Genomic DNA, 7921 nt, shown 5'->3' on the forward strand with positions numbered 1-7921 from the left:
TCGTGCTACTAGGAGTACTAGTAAAGTACACATCAACATCATGTATATCAAATACACTTCTTTCGACTTTTGCCAGCCTTCTTATCTACCAAGTATCTTGAGTTGCTCCACCTCAGTGATTGTTCCCCTCATTACAGAAGCACTTAGTCTTGGGTTTGGGTTTAATCTTGGGTCTCTTCATTAGTGCAGCAACTGTTTTGCCGTTTCACGAAGTATCCCTTCTAGCCCTTGCCTTTCTTGAAACTTAGTGGTTTTACAAACCATCAACTATTGATGCTCCTTCTTGATTTCTACTTTCGCAGTGTCAAACATCGCGAATCGCTCAAGGATCATTGTATGTATCCTTGATATGTTATAGTTCATCACGAAGCTCTCACAGCTTGGTGGCAGTGACTTTGGAGAACTATCACTATCTCATCTGGAAGATTAACTCCCACTTGATTCAAGCGATTGTCGTACTCAGACAATCTGAGCACATGCTCAACGATTGAGCCTTTCCTCCTGTGCTTTGTGGACAAAGAATCTTGTCGGAGGTCTCGTACCTCTTAACAAGGGCACAAGCATGAAATCACAATTTCATCTCTTTAGAACATCACTTATGTTCCGTGACGTTTTACAACGTTTTCGGCGCCTTGCTTCTAAGCCATTAAGTATTTTTGTACTGAACTATCGTGTAGTCATCAGAAACGTGTATGTCGGATGTTCACAGCATCCACAGACGACGCTCGAGGTGCAGCACACCGAGTGGTGCATTAAGGACATAAGCCTTCTGTGCAGCAACGCGGACAATCCTCGGTTTTACAGACCCAGTCTGCAAAGTTTGCTACTATCAACTTTCAACTAAATTTTCTCTAGGAACATATAAAACAGTAGAGCTATAGCGCAAGCTACATCGTAATTCGCAAAGACCATTAGACTATGTTCATGACAATTAGTTCAATTAATCATATTACTTAAGAACTCCCACTCAAAAAGTACATCTCTCTAGTCATTTGAGTGGTACATGATCCAAATCCACTATCTCAAGTCCGATCATCACGTGAGTCGAGAATAGTTTTAGTGGTAAGCATCTCTATGCTAATCATATCAACTATACGATTCATGCTCGACCTTTCGGTCTCATGTGTTCCGAGGCCATGTCTGCACATGCTAGGCTCGTCAAGCTTAACCCGAGTGTTCCGCGTGTGCAACTGTTTTGCACCCGTTGTATGTGAACGTTGAGTCTATCACACCCGATCATCACGTGGTGTCTCGAAACGACGAACTGTAGCAACGGTGCACAGTCGGGGAGAACACAATTTCGTCTTGAAATTTTAGTGAGAGATCACCTCATAATGCTACCGTCGTTCTAAGCAAAATAAGGTGCATAAAAGGATTAACATCTCATGCAATTTATAAGTGACATGATATGGCCATCATCACGTGCTTCTTGATTTCCATCACCAAAGCACCGGCACGATCTTCTTGTCACCGGCGTCACACCATGATCTCCATCATCATGATCTCCATCAACGTGTCGCCATCGGGGTTGTCGAGCTACTCATGCTATTACTACTAAAGCTACTTCCTAGCAAAATAGTAAACGCATCTGCAAGCACAAACGTTAGTTATAAAGACAACCCTATGGCTCCTGCCGGTTGCCGTACCATCGACGTGCAAGTCGATATTATCTATTACAACATGATCATCTCATACATCCAATATATCACATCACATCGTTGGCCATATCACATCACAAGCATACCCTGCAAAAACAAGTTAGACGTCCTCTAATTTTGTTGTTGCATGTTTTACGTGGTGACCATGGGTATCTAGTAGGATCGCATCTTACTTACGCAAACACCACAACGGAGATATATGAGTTGCTATTTAACCTCATCCAAGGACCTCCTCGGTCAAATCCGATTCAACTAAAGTTGGAGAAACCGACACTTGCCAGTCATCTTTGAGCAACGGGGTTACTCGTAGCGATGAAACCAGTCTCTCGTAAGCGTACGAGTAATGTCGGTCCAAGCCGCTTCAATCCAACAATACCGCGGAATCAAGAAAAGACTAAGGAGGGCAGCAAAACGCACATCACCGCCCACAAAAACTTTTGTGTTCTATTCGAGAAGACATCTACGCATGAACCTAGCTCTGATACCACTGTTGGGGAACGTCGCATGGGAAACAAAAATTTTCCTACGCGCACGAAGACCTATCATGGTGATGTCCATCTACGAGAGGGGATGAGTGATCTACGTACCCTTGTAGACCATACAGCAGAAGCGTTAGAGAACGCGGTTGATGTAGTGGAACATCCTCACGTCCCTCGATCCGCCCCGCGAACAATCCCGCGATCAGTCCCACGATCTAGTACCGAACGGACGACACCTCCGCGTTCAGCACACGTACAGCTCGACGATGATCTCGGCCTTCTTGATCCAGCAAGAGAGACGGAGAGGTAGAAGAGTTCTCCGGCAGCGTGACGGCGCTCCGGAGGTTGGTGATGACCTTGTCTCAGCAGGGCTCCGCCCGAGCTCCGCAGAAACGCGATCTAGAGGAAAAACCGTGGAGGTATGTGGTCGGGCTGCCGTGGAAAAATCGTCTCAAATCAGCCCTAAAACCTCCGTATATATAGGTGGGAGGGAGGGGAGGAGGAAGCCTCAAAACCTAAAGGTTTGGCCGAAATTGGAGGTGGAGGAGTCCTACTCCAATCCTACTTGGAGTAGGATTCCACCTTCCCACTTGGAAACTCTTTCCACCTTGTGTTTTTTCCTTCTCAAACCTTATGGGCCTTAGTGGGAACTTATTCCAGCCCACTAGGGGCTGGTTTATCTCTTCCCATAGCCCATGAGACCCCTTGGGGCGTGACACCCCTCCCGATGGTCCCTGGCACCCCTCCCGGCACTCCCGGTACACTACCGATGAGCCCGAAACTTTTTCGGTAATGCACGAAAACCTTCCGGTAACCAAATGAGGTCACCCTATATATCAATCTTCGTTTCCGGACTATTCCGGAAACCCTCGTGACGTCCGTGATCTCATCCGGGACTCCGAACAACATTCGGTAACCAACCATATAACTCAAATACACATAAAACAACGTCGAACCTTAAGTGTGCAGACCCTGCGGGTTCGAGAACTATGTAGACATGACCCGAGAGACTCCTCGGTCAATATCCAATAGCGGGACCTGGATGCCCATATTGGATCCTACATATTCTACAAAGATCTTATCGTTTGAACCTCAGTGCCAAGGATTCATATAATCCCGTATGTCATTCCCTTTGTCCTTCGGTATGTTACTTGCCCGAGATTCGATCGTTAGTATCCGCATACCTATTTCAATCTCGTTTACCGGCAAGTCTCTTTACTCGTTCCGTAATACAAGATCCCGCAACTTACATTAAGTTACATTGCTTGCAAGGCTTGTGTGTGATGTTGTATTACCGAGTGGGCCCCGAGATACCTCTCCGTCACACGGAGTGACAAATCCCAGTCTCGATCTATACTAACTCAACGAACACCTTCGGAGATACCTGTAGAGCATCTTTATAGTCACCCAGTTACGTTGCGACGTTTGATACACACAAAGCATTCCTCCGGTGTCCGTGAGTTATATGATCTCATGGTCATAGGAACAAATACTTGACACGCAGAAAATAGTAGCAACAAAATGACACGATCAACATGCTACGTCTATTAGTTTGGGTCTAGTCCATCACATGATTCTCCTAATGATGTGATCCCGTTAGCAAGTGACAACACTTGCCTATGGCCAGGAAACCTTGACCATCTTTGATCAACGAGCTAGTCAACTAGAGGCTTATTAGGGATAGTGTTTTGTCTATGTATCCACACAAGTATTGTGTTTCCAATCAATACAATTATAGCATGGATAATAAACGATTATCATGAACTAAGAAATATAAAAATAACTAATTTATTATTGCCTCTAGGGCATATTTCCAACAAGCGGGTGGTTCATCTCCTAGCGCAGCATTAAGGACATAATCCTTCTTCTCAGCTTGTAAGATTAGCTTAACATTACGAGCCCAGTCTACAAAGTTGCTTCCATCATCTTTCAACTTAGCTTTCTCTAGGAACGTATTAAAATTTAGGGTGACTGTCGCGTGAGCCATGATCTACAACACAAATATATTCAAAGTGGACTTAGACTATGTTCAAGATAATTAGAGTTTAACTTAATCAAATTACTCGCTAAACTCCCACTCAAAAAGTACATCTCTCTAGTCATTTGAGTGGTTCATGATCCACTTACACTAGCTCAAGTCCGATCATCACGTGAGTTGAGCATAGTTTCAGTGGTAAGCATCCCCATGCTAATCATATCATCTATATGATTCATGACCGACCTTTCGGTCTCATGTGTTCCGAGGCCATGTCTGCACATGCTAGGCTCGTCAAGCTTAACCCGAGTGTTGCGCGTGCGCAACTGTTTTGCACCCGTTGTATGTGAACGTTGAGTCTATCACACCCGATCATCACGTGGTGTCTCGAAACGACGAACTGTAGCAACGGTGCACAGTCGGGGAGAACACAATTTCGTCTTGAAATTTTAGTGAGAGATCACCTCATAATGCTACCATCATTCTAAGCAAAATAAGGTGCATAAAAGGATTAACATCACATGCAATTCATAAGTGACATGATATGGCCATCATCACGTGCTCCTTGATCTCCATCACCAAAGCACCAGCACGATCTTCTTGTCACCTGCGCCACACCATGATCTCCATCAATGTGTCGCCATCGGGGTTGTCGTGCTACTCATGCTATTACTACTAAAGCTACATCCTAGCAAAATAGTAAACGCATCTTCAAGCACAAACATTACTATAAAGACAACCCTATGGGTCCTGCCGGTTGCCGTACCATCGACGTGCAAGTCGATATTATCTATTAAAAAATGATCATCTCATACATCCAATATATCACATCACATCGTTGGCCATATCACATCACAAGCATACCCTGCAAAAACAAGTTAGACGTCCTCTAATTTTGTTGTTGCATGTTTTACGTGGTGACCATGGGTATCTAGTAGGATCGCATCTTACTTACGGAAACACCACAACGGAGATATATGAGTTGCTATTTAACCTCATCCAAGGACCTCCTCGGTCAAATCCGATTCAACTAAAGTTGGAGAAACTGACACCCGCCAGTCATCTTTGAGCAACGGAGTTACTCGTAGCGATGAAACCAGTCTCTCGTAAGCGTACGAGTAATGTCGGTCCGAGCCGCTTCGATCCAACAACACCGCGGAATCAAGAAAAGACTAAGGAGGGCAGCAAAACGCACATCACCGCCCACAAAAACTTCTGTATTCTACTCGAGAAGACATCTACGCATGAACCTAGCTCATGATGCCACTGTTGTGGAACGTCGCATGGGAAACAAAAAATTTCCTACGCGCACGAAGACCTATCATGGTGATGTTCATCCACGAGAGGGGATGTGTGATCTACATACCCTTGTAGACCGTACAGTAGAAGCGTTAGTGAACGCGGTTGATGTAGTGGAACGTCCTCACGTCCCTCGATCCGCCCCGCGAACCGTCCCGCGATCAGTCCCACGATCTAGTGCCGAACGGACGACACCTCCGCGTTCAGCACACGTACAGCTCGACGATGATCTCGGCCTTCTTGATCCAACAAGAGAGACGAAGAGGTAGAAGAGTTCTCCGGCAGCGTGATGGCGCTCCGGAGGTTGGTGATGATCTTGTCTCGGCAGGGCTCCGCCCGAGCTCCGCAGAAACGCGATCTAGAGGTAAAACCGTGGAGATATGTGGTCGGGCTGCCGTGGCAAAGTTGTGTCAAATCAGCCCTAAAACCTCCGTATATATAGGGGGCGAAGGGGGAGCCTTGCCTTGGGGTCCAAGGACTCCCAAGGGGGTCGGCCGAGTAAGGGGGGAACCCTCCCCTTCCAAACCGAGTCCAACTAGGTTTGGAAGGAGGAGTCCTTCCCCTTTTTCCCACCTCCTCTTTTTTTTTCTTTTCTCTTTGATTTTCTTCCTATGGCGCATAGGGCCTTCTTGGGCTGTCCCACCAGCCCACTAAGGGCTGGTGCACCACCCCCAACGCCTATGGGCTTCCCCGGGGTGGGTTGCCCCCCGGTGAACTCCCGGAACCCATTCGTCATTCCCGGTACATTCCCGGTAACTCCGAAAACCTTCCGGTAATCAAATGAGGTCATCCTATATATCAATATTTGTTTCCGGACCATTCCGGAAACCCTCGTGACGTCCGTGATCTCATCCGGGACTCCGAACAACATTCAGTAACCAACCATATAAGTCAAATACGCATAAAACAACGTCGAACCTTAAGTGTGCAGACCCTGCGAGTTCGAGAACTATGTAGACATGACCCGAGAGACTCCTCGGTCAATATCCAATAGCAGGACCTGGATGCCCATATTGGATCCTACGTATTCTACGAAGATCTTATCGTTTGAACCTCAGTGCCAAGGATTCATATAATCCCGTATGTCATTCCCTTTGTCCTTCGGTATGTTACTTGCCCGAGATTCGATCGTCAGTATCCGTATACCTATTTCAATCTCGTTTACCGACAAGTCTCTTTACTCGTTCCGTAATACAAGATCACGCAACTTACACTAAGTCACATTGCTTGCAAGGCTTGTGTGTGATGTTGTATTACCGAGTGGGCCCCGAGATACCTCTCCGTCACACGGAGTGACAAATCCCAGTCTCGATCCATACTAACTCAACGAACACCTTTGGAGATACTTGTAGAGCATCTTTATAGTCACCCAGTTACGTTGCGACGTTTGATACACACAAAGTATTCCTCCGGTGTCAATGAGTTATATGATCTCATGGTCATAGGAACAAATACTTGACACGCAGAAAACAATAGCAACAAAATGACACGATCAACATGCTATGTCTATTAGTTTGGGTCTAGTCCATCACGTGATTCTCCTAATGACGTGATCCAGTTATCAAGCAACAACACCTTGTTCATAATCAGAAGACACTGACTATCTTTGATCAACTGGCTAGCCAACTAGAGGCTTGCTAGGGACAGTGTTTTGTCTATGTATCCACACATGTATATAAGTCTTCATTCAATACAATTATAGCATGGATAATAAACGATTATCTTGATACAGGAATTATAATAATAACTATATTTATTATTGCCTCTAGGGCATAATTCCAACAGGTGACCCCGTATATCGATGAACACAAGAATATTCTGCGCTCCAAACACCCGGAGCAGTGTGATGACTGGATTACATATGAACACATCAGGACTTTTGGCAGTTGGTTGCAATAATGTCTCATAGGTGACAACACTGTTTCTGATGAGTTGTACTCATTGGCCAGGGCACCATCTTCGACTATATTGAAAGTTGTCAGAATCGCAACTCAAGCCTTAGAATCTTACCATCTTACGATCCAGACTAGCCCCTCCGATTCTACAATTTTGCTCATAGAATATAAGTTTCTACGATCCTGATAGTTACGATTCACGATTGATACGTCTCAAACGTATCGACTTTTCCAAACACTTTTGCTATTGTTTTGGCCTCATTCTTGCATGATTTGAATGAAACTAACCCGAACTGACGCTGTTTCATCAGAGCTGCCTGTATGGTTTTCTTGTGTGCAGGAAAATGGATATTTAGACATCCCAGAAAATTCCATAAAAATAGAGAAAATCCATGCACCGGGAGGAACCTTGGGCCAGAAGATGGGCCAGAGGGGAGCCACAAGGCCCCCAGGCGACCTGTGGGCGCGACCTACCCCTGGCCGCGTCGGGAGGCCGCCTGGGTGAGGTCCACCCCGTCTAGTGCCCTACTTTGGCTCCTATTTTTACCCGTGACGCAAAAATCCCAGAACAGAAGTTGTTTTGCAAGTTCTGGACGCGGAGCCGCCGCCACCCTC

Source organism: Hordeum vulgare, chromosome 1H, assembly GCF_904849725.1.
Source record: "Hordeum vulgare subsp. vulgare chromosome 1H, MorexV3_pseudomolecules_assembly, whole genome shotgun sequence".
Classification (NCBI taxonomy): Eukaryota; Viridiplantae; Streptophyta; class Magnoliopsida; order Poales; family Poaceae; genus Hordeum; species Hordeum vulgare.